The following is a 26,021-nucleotide window of genomic DNA, read 5'->3' as shown; positions in this document are numbered from 1 at the left end:
GGGGTAGGGAACTAGACTTTAGCTGTTGATGGAAGAGACGGTAAGGTCACAGTGCACAAGATGGTTGCATCTATCCTTGCAAGCAGTCTGCCGCAAAGAGCAAGAAGCAGAGTATTTGTAATAAAGCCACGGCAAGATCCTCAGCAGGAAGAAAATCTCCATGTGCTTCAATTTACTATTTCTGATGTGAGGGTTTCGTTCGCTAATGATGCAAATGCAAATGTATTACATGCTTATTGTTCTGCAGGAGCCATTTGAACGTTTGAGTGTCATTATTCCTAGAAAAGCCCATATTTAAGTTGCTGTGCACAGCATACAGAATATTATACATCCTCTGAAATAATCTGTTGGTCAATCCCTCGGGCAGTTTTCCGGACACCATCAGGGAAGACCTTAAATACCTGTTTGTTCCTCCTCCTATTTCTTTGGAGGCTTTTTTAGAAATCTTGCCTCAGGAACAGGTCAGGCACTCACATGGGGAAGTCTCCAGAGTTCTGGTTGCTTCTTTTAGTTCTAAGTGTGCCAGAGAATGGCTGACCTCCGATCCGTCCGGAGAAATTCCCTAGGAGGTAGCGGGGGATTCCAGGAGGCACTTTTAGTTCCATTTTTTTGGAAAAGAGACTCATCCAAGTTGCTCAAGTAAATTGCTCGTGGGATTTTGTTCTGTTTTGTTTTGTTTAGTCGGTTATAAGCTGGGGATAGGAGGACAGATGGAACTAGAAACCTTTCAGCTGTCGATGCTAGGAACTCACTTCTCTTCCTCTTCTATGGCCTGATGATCTCTCTCTCTCTCTCATTTTCTCTCTGTCTCTCTAGCTCGTGTTCTCGCTCTCTCATATTATCTGTGTTATCTCTGTCTGCTCTGTACCAGCAGGCTTCTCTGTTTATGAATTTCCTCTGTTAGAATCTTAGCTGAAGCCTCAAAACTGAAGCGAACAGGTCCAGACTCCCTGATTCTCAGAGAGAACGCAGAAGCGCAGCCAGACGTCTCCTCCCTCCAGCCCTTCATGGCAGTCTTTGGGGCCCGACTCCCTCCTTCACCTCATCCAGCCTCTCTGAGCACAAGACCAGAATTTATTTAGGGGAGGGAGAAAGGGTAAGAGCGGTCACTAATATAAAAGGGTAGTTTGAATTAGGAAAGTATTGGGGAAGTACAGGTAGGTGTGCCATGTGAGCTGCTCACATGGGCCTTAAATCGAATGCAAGAAGCTACGAGAGACAGGGACATGGCCCTCCTCAGCTAGAAGTCACTGAACTCCAGAATCAAAGGCTCCGTGACAGCAAAGTGACCAGAGCGTACTGTGCAGCAGGAGGGGGCTTGAGAAAACTTACTGTGGGTCCCCCAGCGCGTGGGCCCGCATGCACGTAGGGCCTGGCCTGGAGATTGCTAAAGTGAAGGCTGACGCCAAAAGCCAGGGAGCATGAGTGAGCAGGGAGGCCCAGTGGACCAGCGGACCTCAGCCATGGGGTAAGGCAGGGGACTGAGACTTCCCCACCTTCAAGTGTGTACCACAACAGCTGTCCAAAAGTTCTCCCTTATTGGATTCCTACCTGTGGGGAGGACTTGACGTTGAAAGCCAAAGATTGGGGTTGAGAAGTGTTACAAGAGGTCAGAAAGTGCATTGCCTTGGGTAAGAGATGGGCAGTGTGAAAAACCCATGGCTGTGCCCTATGGGTAAAGAAGCAAGAAGACTCTACTAATCACCAAAATACAGTAGCACTGACCATGTACAAATGTCTGTCCTTTTCCTCTGTCCTTGCTCTGAGACCCCAGTACACCAGGGATGGAAAGAGAAGAGATACAAACAGCAACAGTGGGCAAAAATATAGACCAGGCTTCCCTTCCCCACCACAGCTCCCCCAGCTCAAGCGAGTCCCCACCTGGGAGTTTAGGGGGTACCTGACTGCTTTGAATTAGATGTGAGGTCTGAAATTTTAAAATGAGATTGTGCTGTGCTTCTTAATATATGAAAGTGAATCGTGATTACTAAAAAAGGAGATAAAGCCTTCTTAAAATAACGGAAAATAAGTAGAAACCTATGGCGTCTGCCTGAGATATCACCAAGAGAAACACAAAATGGAAATCCCAAGGAGCCATTGGTTGGAGAAAAAAAAAATAATAAGGGTATTTCCTTTCCTGGGCCTCGTTCACAGTCCCAAGAGAATCGTGATTGGCTTAGCCCACCTTTATCTGGAGCCACACTGTAAATCCCTACGCCGCCTAGGTGACTGCCTGTGCCAGGGGCCCACCTCCGGGCCAGGCTGCTGTGGTCAGGGCAGGGTCAGAGGGAGGCCAGGACAGGGCCTGCGGCTCTTCCCTCTTGAGAAGGCACAGGGGGCGCAGGAAACTTCCCCTGTGGAGGTTTTAGGCAAAGTAGGCAAGTACTCAGCCTTCTCCTCCAGACACTACTTAGAAGCTTTTGAAAGAGGGCTCATCTTCCTGAATTGGGTTCAGAATCAAACAAAGATGATGTTCCTGCTTTCCCTAAACATCCCCCGTGTGTGTGTGTGTGTGTGTGTGTGTGTGTGTGTGTGTGCGCACACGCTCTGTTTAAAGTACCCAAGTTAGTTTACTGGCATTCAGGGTACAAGCGTTACACATCGTATAGATATATGAATACGTATGTACTAAAAGTCGGGCCCTCTTTCTAAGCCAGTTTAAAGAAGTGAGCATTGCTTCCACGTTAAGAGCTCAGGGTAATTGCTTAGTAAATGTTTATTCTTTGTAAGAACTCTGTCCCGCGCGTGAGTTCACCCTGACCTCTTGCCTCAGTCCAAATCTAATCTTCCTTGATCTTGGCTTTGTTTGTTCTTAAGCAAGTAAAGAGTTTATATTTGTTTGTTTGTTCTCAATCCCTCCGCCCTCACTGTTGTGTGGCCTTTGGGAAACGCAGAGCAGAGCAGGGACGGTGGTGTCAGCCAGACATTATTAACTCTGCGCCTAATAGCTGTGGGGCTCGGGGTGGGTGACTTGAGGTCTCTGAGCTTCCGTGTATTAACTTGTAAAGGGAGACCTCAGTGGTCACCTCAGAGAGTTGTCTGGAAGATTCACACAAAAAGTAGAGTTTCTGTGGGTTGCCTGAAGCTCAGGGGTGCTCAGTTCTTAGCAGCCTGCCCAAGCAATCCCCTGCCCCCTCCGCCTGCAGACTGGTTCTCCCACGCAGGGTCTCCTTTAGACCCCCTCTATTTTTCTTAAAATGTCTCTACTATTTTCTCAAATTGGCCACTGTATGAGCCTTCTGCCTGCATTGCGAGTCAGACCTCCCTCCTCACAGTAACCTGTCTAAATCCAGGTGTTTCTTCTTTAAGCTTTGACTTTATTCACAACTCTGAACCCAAAGCTCTCTCTCCAGACTGTGGTCCTTCCCTCCTGCATCACCATAACAAAATTGAACCCTCAGTAGCCCTCACCGATTCCCTAATTCAGTATTCCGTATGGATACCAACTCTTTCAGTGGGGTCATGGAGAAAAAGAAGGAAAGGCACAAAAGTGATAATTACTATTTTGTAGGGGTCTAGGGTCTGGTATGAGCAGTTCATTGTTAAGGGATGGTTGTATCTGATGTTACGTGATGGTTGGGTCTTGAAATTAACTCTTATTGTCAATATCTCTTTTTACGTTCTTGCTTTTCTTTCTGCACACATTAGCATAACAAAAATATTACAGTTGTGTTCATTTCTCTTCTGGGACGGGCTACATTTTTGTTACAAGGAAAGTTACTGGGTCGAAGAATTCGAATTTTTTGAAATTCCCTTGTCTTATCTCTGCATATAGGAATAATAACCAGTATCTTACAGGCTTTTTCTGAAAATCAAATGAGAGAAAACAAGCATACAGCTTCGTTCCTGGAATACAGTAGGCACTCAATAAAGTTTGGGTCTCTCCATGCTTTCTTTAATTGGCTTGGAGGGAAAAAAAAAAAAAAAAGAAAGAAAGAAAAACAGCTTCCTTTCTCCATTCACAGTTCAGAAGGGTGTGTTTCCCACTCTTCTCTTCTTGACCTGAGATTGGGATCGGTTCCAACCAGGACCACTTCCTCCCATTGTGCTAGAGGCCTTCGTCAAACCATGTTGCTGAGCAGGACATTTACAAACCTGCATGGGACCTACGGGTCTGCTCTCTGAAGGATTTCATGAGTAATTGACAAAATGACATTTATCTGAAAAATAAGAAAGCCATCTGCCAAGTCCATCATTAAATGGCAAAGACTCCCAGGTCTCTTGTGCTTAGTTAGAGAAGGAAAGGCTGTCTGTTTTCAGAGAAACATGGACGGGAGCCACCAGGCTGGAGCTGCCAAGCTGAAGGGAAAGTGAAGGAGAAGTCACAGCCCTTAGCGCTGTTGCCCCTCCCTGATGCATAATATTACTAATACCCTCATTTGTATGGGTTATTAGGAGATTATTTGTATTCTAATCAGAAGCTGTTAAATTACTGCATTTATATTCTAATTGCAGGGTTTTTTGAAAGCCCATTTATTCTCCAGAGGGGTCTGAAGTTTAAGGAGAAAGAAATGGGCAGTGGTCTGGAGCTTTGATTACAACAGGACCCGGAGTTGAGAAATCACAATAAGAGATGGTGCCTAAGAAAGAGAAACCACTGACTCCTGTGGATGTGTTAAGGGAAAACCAGGCAGAAGCACAAAGAGGCATATTCACTGTCATTGAAAATAGCACCTCAGGACATCTAGGACAACAGCTTTCAGAAACCAGGAATACAACCCACCAAGCATCCTTGAAACCCTTCCCTCCTGGCAAGACCCCCAGAGGAGGTGTCCTACTGCAGATACTCAGATAAGAAAAAAATTAAGTCCCTGTACAAATTAATGCTGTAGTAGGGGGAAAAAAGGATTTTTGGATCAATGACTGGACTGAGTAAATGACTTTTCCTAGAATGTGTTGATCTTCTCTAAAGGGGCTCTGGATGGGACATTGGAAGTGATTAAGAAGTTCAGCATTGGGGCGCCTGGGTGGCCCAGTGGGTTAAAGCCTCTGCCTTCCGCTCTGGTCATGATCTCAGGGTCCTGGGATCAAGCCCTGAATCAGGCTCTCTACTCGGCAGGGAACCTGCTTCATCCTCTCTCTCTCTCTCTCTCTCTCTCTCTCTGCCTGCCTCTCTGCCTACTTGTGATCTCCGTCTGTCAAATAAATAAATAAAATCTTAAAAAAAAAAAAAAGAAGAAGTTCAGCATAGAGTGAGTGTGTAAACCTGGCTATTCACAGACCTGGACCCCTGGGGCTAATAATACATTATATGTAAATTTTAAAAAAAAGTTCAGCATAAGAAGTACTATACTCAAAAAATATGAGGTGTGCTACCTCTAGTATCTGGTCTGTGCTCCCTTGACTTTATACAGGGAATGAATATTCTCTCAGCTGCCTCATTTTCCCCATCTCTTTTGTGTGTTCCACTGGGAATATAATGAAAATTATTAAAAAAAAAAAAAAAAGAAAAACCAAAACACTGGATATGGAGTTGAGAAACCCATATTAGAGATTTGACTTTGCCACTAATGACTTTGCCACTAGGTGGCCCTGGACAAATTCCTTGGCGCAGTCTCCTCTGACCCATTCCCTTCCTTGTTATGATGGTCATAGTTGGAGAATGTTGCTACATTGCAATGACTTGCTTACACAGCTATTTTCTCTATCACTCATGAGTTCCTTGAAGGCAGGAACCTTATTTTCCCGTAAGACAGTGAACTTCGTGAGAGCAAAGTCCATGGCTGTTCTTGGATACCTTTGAATCCCCCGTCTCCAGCAAACTCAGGCAAATCGCGGAATTTGAGGCTTTGGACCTGTTCCCCCCTCATCTCAATATGGTCTTGGCCAAGTGTTCCCAGGACTGATCTCCACTGTAATTTCTCTTCCCTGTGCACCGCCTTAAATAGCCTCCTCTTGGTTACTCTCCAAAACTTCATGACATCACCCTCTGTACCCCTTGGTAGCAGTTGTCACCTGTGTCCTTGTTGTGTCTGTTCACTCGTGTCTTGTTTATTTTCTTTTCCCCTCAGACTAGAAACTCTATGAGGTCAGGAAACATCTCAGCCATGTTCATTATTGACCAACAGATTTTAGAAAAATGTCCGGTTTACAAATATTTGCAGAATGAATGAATCTGTTCACTGAGAAGCTGACTAAAGGCTCGGGTAGTACTGCTTCAAACACAATCCGTCTCTAATCTCTGACTTTAGGAAAAGGAGAAGTGGTTTCCTTTCACGGAATACCTGACCTCGACAAATGCCTGGAGACAAATGGCTTTGGAGGGTGGTGGTGATTGTTGCGCGGTAATGAGCACTCGCCGCCCACCGTCTGCCCTGCTCATTGACCATACAGCGCTGCTGTATTTCAGTCCTACATTTTAGAAACATATAAAAGAAGCTATTATATGAAATGTTATCTGCACATCAGAATTTTATATTATTATTTTTGATTTTATTTTTATTTGCGATCTTGTTATCCCTCCTGCTCTACCCCTGCCTGATTTTTGGAGAGAGTGGGGTTATAGGCAACGCTTTGACATAGAGTCCTTGGCAACATGCAGTCAAGTTGGGTAGAATCTATGATTTGAACTGTTACGGGCATGTCAGCCTAGTATAACTTCTGCAGGTCAGAATCATATCTTAAGCGAAGTATTTAAAATAAAAGAGTTGCCATTGCATTTCAGGAAGTGAATGAAGCCTATGTATACTGTATTTCCAAATTTGTAGTTATAAAACCTCGGAAGAGGATCTATCTCACACCGAGTTTCCAAATCCAGCATTCAGATCAGTGTAAAACATAACAAATATGAAGCAACACAGATTTATTCAAGAGCCTGAGAACTTGGTAAAACAACATGACAAGAGGAAGTATAGAAAGGAACCATTAAATGCTCCAAAAGGGTTAGCTAAATAAAATGAATTAATGAGTGAATGAATGTATGAAAAGTTGAAGATCAGCAACTTTGAATCCAAAAAAAAAAAAAAAAAAAATTAAAGACAGTACTAGCAGTATGATTGAAGCAAATCAAATTCTTATTTGAAGGAGTCTGCAAAACTGAGTTTAATATGCGATGTTTCATGAATATAATTTTTTTTTACCTGTTAATAAAATCAGTCCTGCAAGAATCAAAATTCAAAACTCAGACCTATCTTCTTTAGATTTCATATGAATCTTAGGTAGCTCTGTAATTCAAATCAATGTAACTCATGTTTTTAAATTACTTCCTGGAAGCAAATTATGTGGGTTAGCATAAGTTGTAACTTCTTTGAATTTCTTTCCATATGATAAAATGTGTGAGTTGATTAGAAACTGTCTTTTGGTCTTTGGCAAAGTAATTATCAAAGCCCTTGAATGTGCTGCAAAATAATAAGCATAACTGGTAAGAAGCTTGGTGGAAAATGTCATGCAAGTTGAAAGTTTCGTCACATGTTGGCGTTCAATGCACATTTGTGAGAATTCAAAATGAGTTTCCAATGAGCAGAAGAGCAATCAGCATGATATTTATATCCCAGGACTTTCAAGTTATGATATGGAAACTGAGCGTTTTCCAGACGGCTGTATGTGCTTTGTGGATATTTATCCAATCGAGGACAAGTTTGCTCTCATGTACAACGTAGGCCAGAAGATAGCAATTTGAGGGTGCAGGCCACGGACATGTCTCCTTCACTTTCTAAATTCTAAATAAATTCTGCTTCTTGCAATCCGGCAGTGGAAATTTGGAGGTCTCTGCTGCCTCTTCTCTGCTGTAATGGCACAAGGTTCAGAACACTGACTCTGAAGTCCCAGTCTCTCCATTCACAGCCACACTACTGCTTACTAGTTGGAAGACCTTGAGTAGTTACTTGATTTCTCTGTATCTCAGTTCCCCTCCTACCAAAGAGTGACAGTGCCTACCACTGAGGGTTGCCATGGAGCTTAAATGAAACCAAGCTGTTTGGCATGTAAAATACTCCCAATAAAGACAAATGAGTAGTATTCTTTCCTTCATGGTGCTTTCAGGAGGAGTATGTTACTCCCAACCTGACTGAATGCTCCTTTCAGAAGGATGCAAAATCTGAGTTTAGAAAGGATGTTACTGAAATTGATACACAGTACTACTCTGGGGTTTAGGAGATTAAAAACAGAATTCTAAACTGTTGGAGAGCTCAGAGGTCCCTGATCCAACTCCCTGATTGTCTAGGTGGCAAGATTGGACCCCCGACTGTCATAACACAGCCAACTAGCCCCCGAGCTGGTCACTGAACCCAGGAGTCCTAATGGCCCAACCAGTATTTTTGTCATAGGCATAAAATAGTAATAATGCCTTGTTGTCTTGACTAATTTTTTTTTTTTTTTAGATTTTATTTATTTGACAGACAGAGATCACAAGTAGGTAGAGAGAGAGAGGAGGAAGCAGGCTCCCTGCGGAGCAGAGAGCCCGATGTGGGGCTCATGTGGGGGGGATTATGACCTGAGCCAAAGGCAGAGGCTTTAACCCACTGAGCCACCCAGGCGCCCCGCTGACTAATTATTTTTTTAATGGACTATCTGGATAGAATAGCAAGTGTCCTTATTTCCTACTCTTCTTCAAATAGGAGAATAGGCTTTTGAGAAAATTACACCTTTCCCTCCAATTTCAGGCTTTGAAACAGGAAGAAAACTTCCTAGATAGTCTCATAATTAGGGTGTCTCACTCTCAGTTTTATAAGGAGAGGCCACTTTATGCCTATTGCCCTGATGTCCCACTGGATTAGCACTCCATTTCATTCTCAAAAGTGCCCCAGTTTGGACATTTAACTTTATAATATCCCTATCCCAGATGGAATCACAACCAAGTAATGGCAAGTAAAGTTGCTGAACCTCCCAGTCCTCCTTTCCAGGAGCAGAGGGAGAAGTCCTCTTTCTCATATCCTTTAAAATAGAGGACTGTAGGATCTGGGTGGCTCCATCGGTTAAGTTTCTGACTCTTGATTTCTGCTCAGGTCATGATCTCAGGGTTGTGAGATAGAGCCCTGAGCTGGACTCTGCACTGAGCATGCAGCCCACGTAAGATTCTCGCTCCCTCTCCCTCTGCCCCTCTGCCACCAAAAAATGGAGGGCTAAAAAGAAGGCATGTGTCAGGGACTACCATCACCCAATCACCAAAATCTTGTCTACTACTTCGTATTGAGGCACTGAGTGTTTACTATGAGCAATGATCTGTGCTTAGTCTGTTCCATCCATTTCTTACAACTCTGTGAGGTAGGTATTTAATTTTCACCTATCGAATAAGAAAATTAAACAAAGGATATAGAACAGGATATGGTAAGAGCCAGTATTTAAACTCAGGACAGTCTGCTGCATAGTCTGTTCTTTGCAGTGCTATTTATTCTTCAGTACATTTTGTACGTGGAGTGAAAAGTTCACAAAGCAGGCACTGTCAAGTGTTTCTCTGGGCTTGGGGAGGCATTTTCTAAAGAAAAGGGAAGAACTGGGCTTACTTCTTGAGATACTCGTCCTCTTTGTTTTATTCTATGATTTATGGTAAAATAAAAAATGTATCTCAAACGTCCTTTTATGGTAGTATCTCCAAGGGAGAGCTGGCTCATAGCCGCCTCCCCCCACCCCCCACCCCGCCACCTCCACTGTACATCTTGCATGCACCAGGCACTGGCAGGAAGAAAGCCCAGGGGACATCAGGAGGCCACAGGCTCAGAGCACACCCTTTGTTTCACCACCTTGCCCCACCCTACATTCGCAGCTCCAGCACTCTCCCTGGAGCCCTGTGAACATTGTTTTTCTCTCTGTCGGGACAGTTTAGCCCTGTGAAAGAGAAACAGGAGAAGGGAAGTGAGTGAGTGAGTGAGTGTGTGTGTGCGCCAACATTTGAAGAACGACAACAGTAATTTAGTCTAATGTAGAAGTGGTGTGTTAAATTGATTTACCTCTCATGACTCCTTTCAGGATTTTAGACCCAGAGAACGAAGGAATTTAGTGACCCAAAATAGTTTTGAGCTATCTATTCCAATCCAACTTCTGAAAAAAAAAAAAAGAAAGAAAGAAAAAAGAAAAAAGAAAAAACCGAAAAGAAAAAGGAAAGAAAAAATAAAGAAAGAAGAAAAATAAGAAAGAAAAGAGAAGGCATTGGAACAGAAAATCTTTTAGGTGTCTGTTTCTTTTATAAATCAAACTCTGAAAACACTGTGGAGTTGTGCATTTAGAAATAGTTCAGAAGTTCTAGGAAGTGCCCACTGGTAACAATGAGAACTATTCCGTGTATTCAACAAGCTGCTCCTACCATTGGATCATTAAGGCATACTTGAACTGTGAGGTCGCTGATGTTGTGTAAGTCTAGAGTATGGGGTGAACTGTTCCTTAAAGAAATTCTGACACGTCTTGGCAAAAGCTTTCAGATGCTATGGATTGATGCCACTCTGAGTTCTTAGCTCAGGGATGTTAAATCAGGTTATAGCATGAATAAGGCACAATTAGATGCCTAATTTTCTGATATAAAGAAGAAGGAAATTAGATTTCTTAAACAGTCATGTTCACGTGGTGGCCATCTTTTAATGAAAATCCTTTCCAATCTTTGAAAGCCTATCATTAAATTATCAAATGTAGTTTTGTCCTCTGAAAGACAAAAGAGTAGTGTTTAGACTATTTGAAGAATCCATTTGACTGAAAGATGCAAACAAATGTGGTCTTGTTGTCATCTCTGGGTCCTTCTGAAAACCCTGTATACAGAGTTCAGACTGGGAGCCCCAAGAGGGTGGTCAGCAGTGAAAATGAGCTCCCCACTGGGACAGCTCATTTCCCAATACCACCCCAGGCTGCGAAGCAGCACCATGGGTCCTGCTCCCAGATTACATCACCCTCTCCACCTGACCTTGCATGCCAGGCAAACCCTCCCATTCTGCAACTGGTTTTTACATAATGTGGTTGAATAATGAAACTTTGAACCAGCCTGAGAGGAAGGTATATAGTAACATCTGATTTCTCTCCTTTTTAACATGATTGTGAAGACGTGGCCAAACACAACTGACCTGTTCTGTGCAGTGATTACCTTTTAAAAATTATGCCAGTCATTCATGTTGAGCTCAACACATAACAGGAAGATGCAGACACAATCTGTGATGGACATTAAGCAAAGAATGTGCTTTTTTTTTTTCATATTTTCCACAATTTAACATCCACTAAACTGGATAATGGCTAGGTAATATATATGGAATATACATTATATATTACATGTAATATATATTATTATATTTATGTGTGTGTGTGTGTGTATATATATATATATATATATATATATATATTTGTTTCTTTATCTTAGGTACATTCTTTGAGCTCATCTTAAGGATAAGGCAGATGGGGTATGATCTATAGTACTATTTGCAAGAATCTGCTATAAAGCCCTAGCCTTCATTTAGAACTTCTATTTATGGACTATGGAAAAAAAAAAGTTATATGATTAAAGGTAACCATCATATTCTTTGGTAAATAGCATTAGGCAGCATTTGGATGACAAGAGGAAATTAGAAGGTAAGGCCTTTCTAAATGCCCAGAGGGGTTAAAGGCAATGAATGACATTGCTGAATAATATAGCTGACATTATCATCAATGTCATTTACAATTCAACACATGCCTCTTAATAAGAATTAAATGAGTCTTTTGGAAAATTTCAGGATAAGTTCATTGTATGAAATAAAAAAAAAACAGCTAAGGTTCAGTGACATTTTTGCTCTTTAGAAGCAATGGGGTTGACATTTTCTAGCACTAATGCTTATGTTTATATAGGTCTTGGGTTATCATTTCATTGACTGTTTTTCAGTTCTATGAATGATCCCTATGCTCTTGAAAGACATTATGCTTTGCTCTTTGCCTCTTAAATAGAAATGAAAAATAATTGAAATACAGGACATTGTGACATAATGATTGCTACACAGAAAACAGTGAGAATTTATCCTTGCAGAAAAGTGGATAGCTGATGGATTTATATCTTTAATATATTCTTCTAGCAGAGAAAAACTGTAAATAATAATATTGGAAAATAAAATATATACCAGTGACTAGAAGTAATAAAATTTGGTAATTATTTTGCCAGTATCTTTTTTTTTCCAAAAAGCAACAAAAGCTTTGGCTCCCATTTCGATGCCAACCTATTTTCTGGGTTTAAGGGATAAAATACTTCTACACCGGAGCAAAATTTCTCCTTAACTATATCCAAGTTGTTATAAAGATATGTAGGTCGAATACAGAGACAGTGAAATGGAAACTAACCTACTAATGATTTTCTGATTATGAATTTATAACAAAAAATAATCATTCTAGGGGAGCCTGGGTGGCTCACTGTTAAGCATCTGCCTTCAGCTCAGGTCTTGATCTCAGGGTCCTGGAATTGGGCCCCGCATTAGGCTCCTTGCTCAGCAGGGAGTCTGCTTCTCCCTCTCCCTCTGCCTGCCACTCCCCCTGCTTGTACCTCTCTCCAACAAGTAAGTAAATAAATAAAATCTTAAGAAAACATATCATTCTAATAGAATGCCACAGACTAACTCACAAGGTTCCAAATAATATATATGGTTAAAGTAGTATTGCTGCATTAATCATATATATTATGAATATTGGTGATTAACTGACTCACTAATGCCAGAATGTTTAGGAACATATTCCATAGTGAGCAAGCAATAGGATGACAAGAGCTCCAAAGTTGATGTCTTAGTCTAGCCTCAGTAACGCAAGCTCTTTTGCTTTAAGTAAATTACCTATAATGTGCTGATTATATGTATTAGCTGCAGACTGACAATATTACAATCAGCCTGCATCCATGAATGCCATTTGGCAAATTAAGCTAGTCAATGCAAATGGCAACAATGTCATTATAATGGTAAAGCAGGTTTCTTGCAGCAACAGTATAATAAGAGTTTTACTGTGACCATTGCCTAATAAACTTTATTTAGACTTTTGTGTTGGATGATTTTCTTTTTACTTCAGGTCTATTGGAAATGTGTTACCATGACAGCATTCTTGCCTTCCTTCTTTTTACTGTCATAACCGTAACTTTTACTACAAATTACTTTCACCTGCTCACCAGACGTCATGATAAGATTTTAGCTTGATCTCTCAATATAGCATTTTGAGTACTGGAAGTGTTCATATTTGTATAAACATCTAAAGAAACAAAAATTAGCAGCCCGTAGCATCTTAATTGTCACTCTACTCTAGAAATCGAAAACTTCAAATACATCAAATGCAACCAATAGTGAGATTTGTTTAAATTAACATGGAGATTCAATTAAAATATGGAGAAAACACAAATAGTCCAGTTTACGTCCTAGCTTCAGCACTTTTTAGTCCAAAGCTGATAGCTGTATTGACATATCGTGTACAATGAGGTGGAGGAGTCACCATTCTGGCCCGGAGTGCTAACACTTCCTCAGTCATCAACCAGACCAAGTCATATCTCTTATACACTGTCTACTGACATAAGAACACAAAGAGGATATTCTAAGGGCTTTGAGAAAAGAAAGCTGAAATGGAACTTTTTAATATCTACCTGATTTTAGGAAAAGACCAGGTAACTGTGATTTTAACTTAGCCCAAGGCTTGGCTCTTTGGAGAACTTGATAAATGGTTTTGTATAGATAGAAGTCACCTGGTATTCCCATAAAAGGAGGATAATATACTTTGGATGGTGACTAAAATTACACGTGGTGTTATAAATCCCTAGTGCTTATGCTTGCCAAGGATTATTGTGTAAGAAAGAGAATACCAAGTAAGTGCTGCTCCAAGCTCATAAAATCAGTGTGATTTAACACTGCCTTGGACTGGACCAACTACGGATCATTCCCACCAGTATATTATACACACTGGGATGTCAGCAGGGACTTGCCATCTGATTTACAAAGACTGGAACATCTTTTTTAAAATGCAGGTTTATATCTCAAAGCGATGTGTGATGAATGCCAATTGAGTTCCTTTTTGCCGAAGAGGATCTGCATCTTTTTATGGATTGTATTTTAATGGATTGTCCAGGATTGTATTATCTGCAACAGTAAGACAAGGGATAGGAGAGGCATTAGGAGAGAGAGAAATTCCTTACACGCATCTACCATATTACAGCCAATGGAGTGATGAGAGACAGTGAAGAAAGATTAGGACCCTGGGACTCACAGGTACTCAGGACAGAGTATGTTTAAGAAAATTTGTGTCTCAGCAGGTACTGGTATGGGCTGGAGCATATCTAGGAAGAACAAGATAAAATTCCGCAGACTTGGGTGTTTACAAAAATTCTTCCTCTCTATTTAATTTTTTCCCATACTTTGCCCTTGGATAAGACTCTATTAGCAAGTCAAGGGAAGTAAAGGTCATGAGGGACTAGTCCAAGGCAATACTGCATTTGGGAGGGTGGGTATGTTGAATCTCTATAGGAAAGGCACATAATCAGCACCTCTGGAGGGAAAAGCAATATGCAGTGGCCACAGCAGGCCAATTAGAAATATGTATCAGCAAATTAACTTTTCCCTAGGCTTTGGAGTAAATCTTGCCTAGAGGCTAGGAAAGTGGTGGAGTAATAGGAAAAGAGCCTGAAAACCAGCCAAAAGGAGATCTCGTGGGCTTCATTAAAATAAGTTGAGGGTAAGAAGCTTTTGGGGTGTGAAGAGATGAGAGGAGCTGGGACTTAGTGGCTAATGAGTGAGGGACTAAGGGACGGGGAATTTGCAATCTGGATCAGCCAAGGCTTTGCTGGGGCACTCTGGGAAACCCGCATCATTTCTCTATTCCTCTGGCACTTTGCGTTGAACACAAGTTGCTCCAACTTACCTCATGGGGTGGGTGTGAGAAAGAGAATAAAAGCGAGCTGGAAGACTTTTGCCAATATACAAAAATTATATAAATGTGAAAGAAAAACAAGGGCTGCTAGAACATGTTAGATAGTTATATTTGATTAAATAAAAGGCTTTCATTTGCCATTGATGTGCATTTTACTCCTTTTATATTCATAAACCAAATGATCTTGGGCCTGTATTACTTATCTAAAAGACTGCAAACCTTCTGTGACTGTTGCCACGTTAGAAGCAAATTAAAGATTTACAACACAAGATAGTGTTTTTGATAGAATGAGGCCAGGGAGAAAGGCAATGAGACAGTATTGATTTTTTTTTTTTTTTTTGGTCTAGTAATTCCTTGGCACTGAAGGGTTCAAAAAATTATGTTGAAACTTAGCAGTTTTTCTTTTCTGTTTGTTTGATATTCTTACCCATATAAATGTACCCATTTATAAGGTATACACTTACAAAAATAGAATGCCATATAATATCATCCCTAATTCTTATATATGTCACTTACCTTATTTAAGGTAGATTTAACTTAGAAACTATTGTGTTTCCATAGCACACATGCCTAGTAGTTTCTAGAATTTGATAAAGTGAAAGCACAATAAAAATCACCATGAAGCATTTGAATATTGATTTGTGGCCAAGACAAAAATTTAGTTCTCCCTAGAAATCTCTAACAAACAAGCTGGAACATACAAAACCTTCTGACTGGTAACATTGTTTTTACTTCTAAATAAGACAACATGTAAGAACAGTGTTTGGTAATTTTGTTAGTAGTATAGTTGCAGAGGTTCAATGTGGCTGCTGTAGTAAAAAGGGATACATTCTTCTTAGCCTTCTGCCATTAGTCCTTCAAAGGGTCTTGATTTCTCTAAGGTGCCCCTTCGGCATACAAAATGGGTTGAGTTTTGCCAAATTGGACTCTGATTATATGAGGTTCCTGCTGAGTGAAGCCAATTACTTTTTTTTTTATTTATTTTTTTTATTTTAAAGATTTTGTTTTATTTTTTTTTCCATTTTATTTATTTTTTCAGCGTAACAGTATTCATTCTTTTTGCACAACACCCGAAGCCAATTACTTTTAATGCCTATTAGAACACGTTCATTTCAATATAATTCTGAGAAAAAGAGAAATGACCCATTTTGAGTCATACCTGATACTTCAACTTGAACTTTGAAGTTGCTCAGAAGCAGCCTTCTGGTCTGGAGGGCAAAATGGCTGGAAGAAAATTGTGCAGGCTATTCATTAATGAATAAACTTATTAGTGCCACATACAAAGGAAAAAGAATACAGAAGAGTCATCCCTGGTTTAATTTCTGGGATAAATAAAAGGAAAACATTGGAGATGTGTGTGCATGTATGTGCATATGTGTGTCCAGAAACAAGAAAAAAAAGTATTCATCCCAATTCATTACCCTATCAAACTGAAAAACTACTGTCTTAGAAATAGCTAAAATGGGGGCGCCTGGGTGGCTCAGTGGGTTAAAGCCTCTGCCTTTAGTTCAGGTCATGATCCCAGGATCCTGGGTTCGAGCCCCACATCGGACTCTCTGCTCTGCGGGGAGCCTGCTTGTGATCTCTGTCTGTCAAATAAATAAATAAAATCTTAAAAAAAAAAGACTGTTTAAAAAAAAAAAGAAAAAAAGAAATAGCCTAAAATGATGCAAAATAAATTTTGCATCCATGTATGTTATCTATGGACATTCAAAAGTTAATAATTATACATGGGATAGTAAATGCCAAATTGACACTGCCTAGATTTAGGCAGAAAAGTACACTGAAACATTGGAAAGTTTGTGAAACAAGGTGGTTTAATAATTCTAAAAATAAAGGAGGGAGGGGCGCCTGGGTGGCTCAGTGGTTTAAGCCTCTGCCTTCCGCTCAGGTCATGATCTCAGGGTCCTGGGATAAGAACCCACTTGGTCAATTTATTTTTCCTTTTATAGAGTATTGGATTGATTTGTTATTGAATTTGGATTTTGTGCCTATTTTCATAAGGGATATTGGTTTTATTTGTAAAGTCTTTGTCAGACTTTAGAAATAGGGTTATTCTGGTCCCATAAAATGAGTTGAGAAGCATTCCCTCTTTCTGTTTTCTAACAAAGTTTGTATAGAATTAGTTTTTCTTTTCATTAATATTTTATAGAAATCATTGGTGAAACCAACTGAACTTGGAGTTTTCTTTGTTGAAAGATTTCTTTGTTAAATTCTAAATTCAATTTTTTAAAGATATATAGACTTTCCAGATTTTCAATGACTTTTTTAGTCTGTTTTGGTAGGATGAGTTTTTCCAAGATTTTGTCAATTCTATGATACATTTTTTTGGTGGAAAGTTGTTTGTAGTATAATTTTTATTACCCTTTTATTACCTATTATTAAGTAACAATATCCACTGTGTTACTGTTAATGTTAGCAATTTGTGTTTTCTTTTTTTTGCCATTATCGATTTCATTATTCTTTTATAAAGACAATGTTTAACTTGTTAATTTTCTTTATTCTTTATATATTTTCCAGTTCATTTTATTTGTTCTTTATTATTATAATTACTTCCTTTCTTCTGTTTGCTTTGGGTATAGTTTGCGCTTCTTTTTCTAACTTTAAAAAAAATTTTATTTCACTTCATAATGAAAGAAATAAAAAAGAACTTCCATTCTTGTATTACAAATTTAACTTATAAAATTAACTTAGCTTCTTTCAGTACTTGTTTTTTTCTTCCGCCTGTAATTGTAGTGAAGATGCTTAAATGAAATCTATTTTCTAACTTTTGAAGATGGAAGTTCAGCTTAATGGTTTTACATCTTTTTTTATTTTCTAATATCAACATTTAATATTATAACTTTCTTTCTACCACTCACAAATTGTTATATTATCATTTTGTTTCTAATATTTCCAATATTTTCCCTTGGATTTATTTTTTGATCCATAGGCTATTTAATGTATTCTTTAATTTTCAACTATTTGGGAAAATTTCTAGACATTTTATTATTATATCTATCTATCTATAGCTTACTGTTACTGATTTTTGGTTCATCTCATGTTGTAAGATTTCAATCATTTGAAATATATTAAAATACAGTCTATCTTAGTGGATAGTTCAGTGCCTTTGAAAGAATGTGTATTCTAAAGTGTTGGATATAGTGTTCTATAATGTCATGTAGGTCATGTGGATTAATAACAGCTTCCCAATTGCTATACATACTAATTTGCTATGTGTGTTCATTTGTTCTGTAAATTACGAAGAGGGAGTATTAAAATCTCCAATTATGATTCTGGATTTGTATTAGTTCTGTCAATCATTGGCTCATTCATTATGAAAGTCTGTTAATAAGTGAATGCATATTTATGTTCATTTTATCTTCCTGACCAATTTATTCTTTTATGATTATGAATTTCCTTCTTTATCTCTGCTAGTATCCATAGTCTTAAAGTCTAATTCAGATATTAATATAGCCACACCAGCTTTATTATGAGTATTATTTGCACAGTATACATTTTCTATCCTTTTACCTTTAACCTATCTGTCTTTAATGTGCAGTTCTTGTTGACAGCATATAGTTGAGCCTTGCTTTTTAAATGTTTTATTTTTATTATTTTTATTATTTTATTTTTAATTATATTATTTTATTTAATATTATTATTAGTTTATTATTATATATTTATTATTTTATTTTTATTTTTATTTTTAATCTGTTCTAACTATTCTGATTTTTTTATTTTTTTAAAGATTTTTAAAATTTATTTATTTGACAGACAAAAATCACAAGTAGGCAGAGAGGCAGACAGAGAGAAAGAGGGGAAAGCAGGATCCCTGCTGAGGAGAGAGCCTGATGTGCGGCTCGATCCCAGGACCCTGAAATCATGACCTGAGCTGAAGGCAGAGGTTTTAACCCACTGAGCCGCCCATGTGCCCCCGATTCTGGCTTTTAATTGGAATGTTTAGCACATTTACATTTAATGTGATTATTGATATGGTTGGGTTCATATCTCTTACTATTTTATATTTGTCCTATTTGGGTTTTTTTCATTTTGTTTTGGCTTAGTTTTTGCTCTTCCATTCTTTTTTCCTTGCTGTTTTTTTAGGAAGTTTTTTTTTTTTTTCTTTAATAAGTATTTCCTTTAATCTCTATTGGCTTTTTATCTATACCTACAATTTCAGCTAGATATTTTTTAATGTTCTAAAAATTGTGATAATGTAGCCTAACTTTTCAAAACTAAATTAGAATTATCTCTGAAATGAAATTAATTAAAAGCAAAATCAATATTACACTATTTTACTTAAAATAGCTTGTTTACATTTATGTACTCTATCCCTTGTGTTATCTGAGCAACATCTATACGTATGATAATCTGACTTGAAATGTTCCTATTTTTGTTTTCAACAATCATTTTTAGGAGAAATTAAGAGGTAATGAAAGATAGTGTTTTGTATTTACCTACATGTTTGTCATTTTAAATTCCCCTTATTCCACCCTCTAGATCCAAGTTTCAATCTGGAATCATTTTTCTGGGGGCTAAAGAACCTCTGTTAGTATTTCTTGTAGGCAGATCTGTTGGTGACATGCTCTCAGTTTTTATTTATCTGAATATCTTTATTTCATCTTCATTTTTAAAGAATATCTTTATTAGATATAGAATTCTGGATTGACATTTCTTTTTATTTTAGCAGTTAAAAGATGTCATTTCATTATCTTCTGGTTTCCATTGTTTCTGATAAGAAGCCAGTCATTAGTTCACATCATTGTTTCCTTATAGGTAAACGTATGTATACATATGTAGTATGGGTGTTTTTAAGATTTTTCTCTCTATTTTAAAATAATTTTTAAAGGTTTTATTTATTTGTTTGGGAGAGAGAAAGCATAGGGTGAGAAACAGACTCCCTGCTGAGCAGAGAGCCCAATGTGGGGCTCCATCCCAGCACCCTAAGATCATGACCTGATCAGAAGGCAGACATTCAACCTACTGAGCCACCCAGGAACCCCAACATTTACTCTATATATAGCAGTTTATTGTGTTGTATCTTGGTATCATTGTCTTTGTGTTTATTCTCTTTGTATTTCTTTGAGTTTTTTTAATCTGTAGGTTGATATTTTTCACTAAATTTGGAATTTTTTTCCATTATATCTTCCTATCTTTTTTTTCTTCTCAATTTTCCCTCTCTTCTCTCCTTTGAGAAATTCTGTTACATATATGTTAGAAAGCTTGATTATCTTTTTTTGCCTTTGCAAAAGTTTCCAAACCTGAGATAAGCAATCAGAAGAAAATATGAAATGTATAAATAAAATATCAAACAGAAAAAAAAAAAAAAAGCTTGACATCTTTTCATAGGTCCCTGATGTACTGATCTTTTTTTTTTTAATTATTTTTTTCTCTTTCAGCTTAGGTAACTTCTATGGATTTGTCCTCATAGATTCTTTCTTCTGGAGTCTGCAATCTGTTTTGAAGCCAATCTAGAAGATTTTTCATTTCACATGTTACACTTTTCTGTTGTAGACTTTCCATTTTTAACAGCTTTTATTTATCTGCTGATATTCCTCATGTTGACTCAGTAGTTCCATATTTTCCATTAAATTCTTGCACATATTTATATTATATTGCTTAACATCCTTTCTTAATTCCACATCTAAGTAATCTTTATGTCTGCCTTGGCTGTCTTTTTTCTTGTTTTTCATGCTACATTTTCTTTCTCTTTATCATGTATAGTAATTAATTGCTTGCACATTCAACATTGACATTGTAGGTAATACATCATAGGAAATCAGGTTTATAGTGTCTTTCATTAGAGAGAGTTATATTTTGACTGGCAAACAGTTAACTTACTTGGAATCTTCTCTGTCCTGTGAAATGTGTTTTGGTTCTTTGTCAGGGCTTGTGTGGGCCAGTTTTGTCTTTAGTACTAAGGCATGGCTCTTATCTGGGATATGGTCTTTGCTCATAGGGTGTGGTGTTTTTGAAGTCTGAACTAAATACCCAAGGTTCTCAGAGATGTCTGCCATTCTAACTGGGCCAGAATTCTGTCTTCTAGCATTATGTAATTTCTGTTTCCTGTTCTGCTCTCAGCCCTAATGCAGTCATTCTCTTTCAGGACTCACAGAATTTTCCTTCTGAATGCATAGTCTAGCCTGAAGCCAAGGATTCACCAAAAACCTGTCAGAGATTCCTAGGGCTATTGCCGTCCTCAGATATCCCTTTTCTAGGATCCTGCCCTGAAAGTCCCAGATGCTTCAGCAGTTCTGCACATTCATACTAGACTTTAGAGCTCAGCAAAATACTGTGGTCTGCTTGGGCTCTATCTCCCTACACTGCAGTCCAGGACATGCCCCCAGTAGGAAACTAGGACAAACAGGAGGCTCATCTCATGTTTTCTTTTCTTAAGGAATGCCTGCTATTCAATGGGGAAAATTTATATGTATATATTTTCAACACATTTGGTAGCAGTAACTCTGTCATAGCTGGAGGAAGTCTTATCATTTATTTAATTTGTATCCTCAATGTGTGACCTGCAATCCACCAATGTAGGATGGATGGATGCATATATGAATGGAGATATGAATAGTGGAATTAGTGGAGAGATGGGTGGAAAAATCTTGCTGTGCTTTTTCGTAATATTATTTTTTCTCCTTAGCACTTCTTACAATCTAACATGCTCTGTATTTGTTTTGTTTTGTTTTGTTTCTTGTATCACTCCCACTAGAATGTAAGTGGCACAACGTGTCAAAATGACATTTGTTTTGTTCGCTGATTTAGTCCTAGAACTAGAGTAGTGACTGGCATATACAGACTGCTCAATAAATATGTGTCATTAGAGTTAACTGGTAGATTTTTAAGGATGGTCTGTCTTATTTTACAGAAATATGCTAAATAATGAAGTGAAGTCAAGGAGATTGAATAAAAATCTGTCAATGGCTGGTCAATGAATACTTCTGGGGGAGGGTCATTTTGGAATATCCTGTTATTTTAACTGACAACTGGAATGTTCAGTCCATCTACATCAACCCTTTTCCTGTTCCTCATTACATATGCCAACCTTCTTTCTTCCTTAGAAATGTTGCAGTTCCACCTCCCTGGAAACTGTATCCTTGCTCTTCCCATGAACAATGGTTCCTTATATCATTCAGAAGTCAACTTAAATGCTGCCATTTTAGAGAGGCCTTTTCTGATCTCAAATAGAAGCACTCCTACCTCCCAGTTTCAATTACAACATTATGCTCAATTTTAAGAGAACATATCCCTGTCTGAATTACCTTGTTTTATTTTTACATATTCATTGTCTTATCTGTCTTCCCAGACGATAAGCTCTGTAAGAGCTCCAGACTTTCATGGGGCTTCTTCAAGGTAATGCCCAGAATCTAATGTAGTGCTTGGTTCTCAGAAAGCACTCAGACATTTTTTTCCTGATAATAAGCAGTGTTCTAAGATGGCTCCCATGATCTCCACCCCTTGGTATTACTCCTGTGATTATGTTATGCAACATGGCAAAGAGATTTTGCAGATGTAATCAAGGTTACAAATCAGTTATCTAATCATTTGAGCCCTTTCAAAGCAGAGAGTTTTCTCTGCCTTGTAACAGAGGCAGAGGTCAGAGAGATTCCAAATGCAAGAAGTATTTGATGAGCCACTCTTGACTTTGAAGATGGAGAGGAGCATATGCAAAGATCAGAGAGAGGCTTCTCCGGCAGCCAGCAAGGGAATGGGAACCTCAGTCCCACAGCTGCAAGGAATTGAATGCTTCCTATAACCAAACAAACTTAGAAGCAGATATTTTCCAGAGCCTTAAGATAAGAACCCAACCTGGCCAACACACTGATTTGGCCTTATGAGAATCTAGGCCGAGAGCCCAGTTGAACCTGTCCGGACTTTTGACCTACAGAACAGTGAGCTGAGGAATGGATACCATATTTAACTGCTAAATTCGTGCTGACAAATTATGCAAAAATAGGAAATGAATACAAGCCCTCAATAAATATTTGGGCCTTTTCTTCTGCCCCAACCCAACCTCTCAGTTTCAGGGATGAATATTCTCGTCTGCAGAGGTGACAATGGCCGACAAGGTTGTGACCCACTGACTTAGCTTCATTGTGTGTCAGAAATCCTTTGACGGTCCGTCATCTGCAAAGGGTCTCTTTATTTTTACTCACCCATCTTTTACTTCTTGCTCATCTCTGAGGAAGAGATGCTCCTTTGGAGGTTTAATCATTTCCCTGGTGATTTGAAACAGAATGTGACCTGCATGGTGAGAATGGTGCTGCTTCTGCTATCATCTGTTTGTCTTATATGTGCCACTTCCCCATCAGATGCTTTTTCTTTGTCTGTAAAGAAAAATTAGCAAATACATCACCTCATTATATTATATTTAGCAGTCAAAATTTTTTTTATTTTTTTAAAGATTTTATTTATTTATTTGACAGACAGAGATCACTAGTAGGCAGAGAGGCAGGCAGAGAGAGAGAGGAGGAAGCAGGCTCCCCGCCGAGCAGAGAGCCCGATGTGGGGCTCGATCCCAGGACCTGGGATCATGCCCCGAGCCGAAGGCAGAGGCTTTAACCCACTGAGCCACCCAGGCACCCCTAGCAGTCAAAATTTTTGAAGGCAGTCAGCACTCAGTTCTTCATCTTCCTCACCATCAAGCAATTTTTAAAAGTATAATTTTATTATTTTTAATAAAATTAATCTATATGCACTTTGTATAAAATTTAAAAAACACAAGTTTATAATAGAGAGTAAGCCTTACTCCCATCCTTGTCCCATTGATATCTAGTTACCCTTCTTAGAGGCATCCGTGTGTGTGTTGTGTGTGTGTGTGTGTGTGTGTGTGTGTGTGTCTTCCCGGGGCCAATGTGTATGTATGTATACACATATGTACATACAACGCACACACACACACACACACACATATGCATATACAGATATATTTGTTTAATGCCTAACTTCTTACATTCTAGCTCCCACTGATCCTATTCTCATAGAAAGCATGAATACTTTTATAGTTTGTTCTCCTTATTTCCTGGCTCTTTGTTAACTTCTCACTTCACTTAATTTCCAGGAAGCACTTGACATTCTCAAAACAACGCCCTCCCTCATGTCACGTCAAACTCTTTAAAAAGCCTTCATTAGGATGCCTGGGTGCTCAGTCCATTCAGCATCCAACTCTTGGCTTCAGCTCAGGCCATGATCTCATGAGATCCTGAGATCGAACCTGGAGTTGGGCTCCAGCAGGACTCAGCAGGAGTCCACTTGGGATTCTCTGTCCCCATCTCCCTCTGCCCACTTGTGCTCTCTCTCCCTCTCTAAAATAAATGTTTTTTAAAAAATCTTCATTGTTTTCATAATAGTACAGTCTTTAGATGGTCTCCTAATTCCCAGACCACTTGTCCATTTTACAGTTGCCTCCTTTTCTGCCTCCTGTCCTCTCAGTGTTAAGGTTTGAGGCCCTGATCTCATGAGTTTCTGTAGTTTTAACCATTAACCGTATGTGGATGATTGCCAAACTCATCTTTTTAGATAATCCAAATGCATTAGCCAAATTCTAGTTTTTTATTTCAGCAGACTGTGAGCATTTTCCTTCCCGACATTCCGTAACTCTTTAGAATAAGATTTCTAAAGCTAACCCTACTTTAACTCTTTCTGGGGAGTCAGGGACGGGGAGACCCAGAAAACAGCAGCTCTTGCTGACATCTCCACTGGTATTAACTGATCCTCTTGGGCTCCATCCTTAGATTTATAGATAATCCTTTCCTCTCCGATGTCTCACATAACCCCATCACCAGATAAAGTCAGCTCTTGGGTTATAATCCCTTCCCACCTGGTCCTTCGTGCTACACTTACCCTAAGTCATGCCTGGATAAAATCTGCCAACTATTCTCAGTGCTTCTAAACTCTCTCTTCCCCTATCCATTCTGTACTATTACATTGTCCAATTCAATTCTTTCTTCTTAATTCAAAATCTCAAATGACTCCCTATTGCTTGTAAGATAAAATAAACATTCTTTAGCATATCATTCAGGGTTGAACATAATCTGACTCCAACATACTTATGCAGCCTCATTCCTCACTCAACCCCCCATTTATCTTGCACTGTGACCAAACTGGATTTTTCCCTGGTCACACCACCCTGTTCCTGAAGCTTTCATCATAATATAATGGCTCTCCACACCTCCTCTCCTTTCAATTTCCTGCACCACTGACACTTTAAAAAAAAACCTGTCATCTATTCAAGCCTAAGTAAAATACATTTTCATCTCCTAAGTATTCTCAGTTGTCACCCTGTGCTATGTGGTTTATAGGCGTTGGTGTACACTGATTACCCATGTGCAAAGAGAAGAGGACCAAAACCACTAAACACCTACTATGTGCACTGGTTACTGTGCTAGGCACTATCATCTGGTTGAATCCTTACAACTGTAATGTGCTCTGGAATCAACCCAAGATCGCACAACTGAGTTTTGAAGTGAGGGGCCTACCCTGGGTGGTCTAAATTGAAAAATAAAAACAAAACGGAAGAATGAAATAAAAACCCAGAAATAGGGTGGAGTAAACAGAGAATAAAAGAACTCCCGGCCTGTAGTTCCATTATGCTAATGGCACTGATAAGTTCAGGTCACGGGGCTCTACCTAGGGGATGTATCAGATTTGCTCATCTAGATCCATAGTTCCTTTAGGGTTACTTCCTTTCACTCCTTACCCAATGCTCCTTTTCCTGGTTCACTTTTACTTGTCATTAGGATCTCAAATGAAACATCATTTCCTCAAAAAAAGTTCCTGACCTGCCCTTTGTCCCCATCCATGTGTGGTGCTTTGTTATGGACTCTCACTGTACTTGTACTTTTCCCTTTGTGGCTTTGGCACAATTCAGTTATTCACACAGTCACATTTTACTACTTGTTGATATCCGGGAAATTGCTTATTAATTACTAAAGCATGAACTAATTTAAGGGTGGATACCGTTTCTGTTTCCTCGACAAGTGTATCACCGAAAATACTCCCCACCATCACTGTAAAGTCTCTCTTTGTGGTGAATTAATGAATGGAGGGGTTGATAGATCAATGAACAATTCTCAAAACTCTCCTAGTCTAGATTTCTGAGATTGGCATCCCAGGAATGATAAATTTGTGGGGGGGGGAGGGAAAACAGAAAGTTGTAATTGTCTAATATCCTTTTGCTGCTAACTACTAAAACCACCAGCATACTACCTGTCTCTATAGTTTTCACCTTAGAGATTTCCTTCCTCCCTCCCTCCCTTCCTTCCTTC

General features: G+C 38.9%; 1 protein-coding gene and 1 long non-coding RNA gene across 2 annotated transcripts in view; one reads left to right on the top strand and one right to left on the bottom strand.

Annotated features, from left to right (window-relative positions):
- Positions 1–26,021, top strand: part of STARD13 (StAR related lipid transfer domain containing 13) — a 513,277-nt gene that overhangs the window by 29,290 nt on the left and 457,966 nt on the right. The window lies entirely within an intron of this gene.
- LOC123956024 lies at positions 9,626–23,029 on the bottom strand. Its single transcript, XR_006821492.1, has 3 exons — positions 22,911–23,029; positions 15,929–15,993; positions 9,626–9,762 (listed from the first exon to the last, which is right to left on the bottom strand). It is a non-coding gene; the product is annotated as an uncharacterized LOC123956024 (long non-coding RNA).

Source organism: Meles meles, chromosome 14 (assembly GCF_922984935.1).
Source record: "Meles meles chromosome 14, mMelMel3.1 paternal haplotype, whole genome shotgun sequence".
NCBI lineage: Eukaryota > Metazoa > Chordata > Mammalia > Carnivora > Mustelidae > Meles > Meles meles.
The sequence above is the reverse complement of the archived record's forward strand: the minus strand, read 5'-3'. Positions and strand labels throughout refer to the sequence as shown.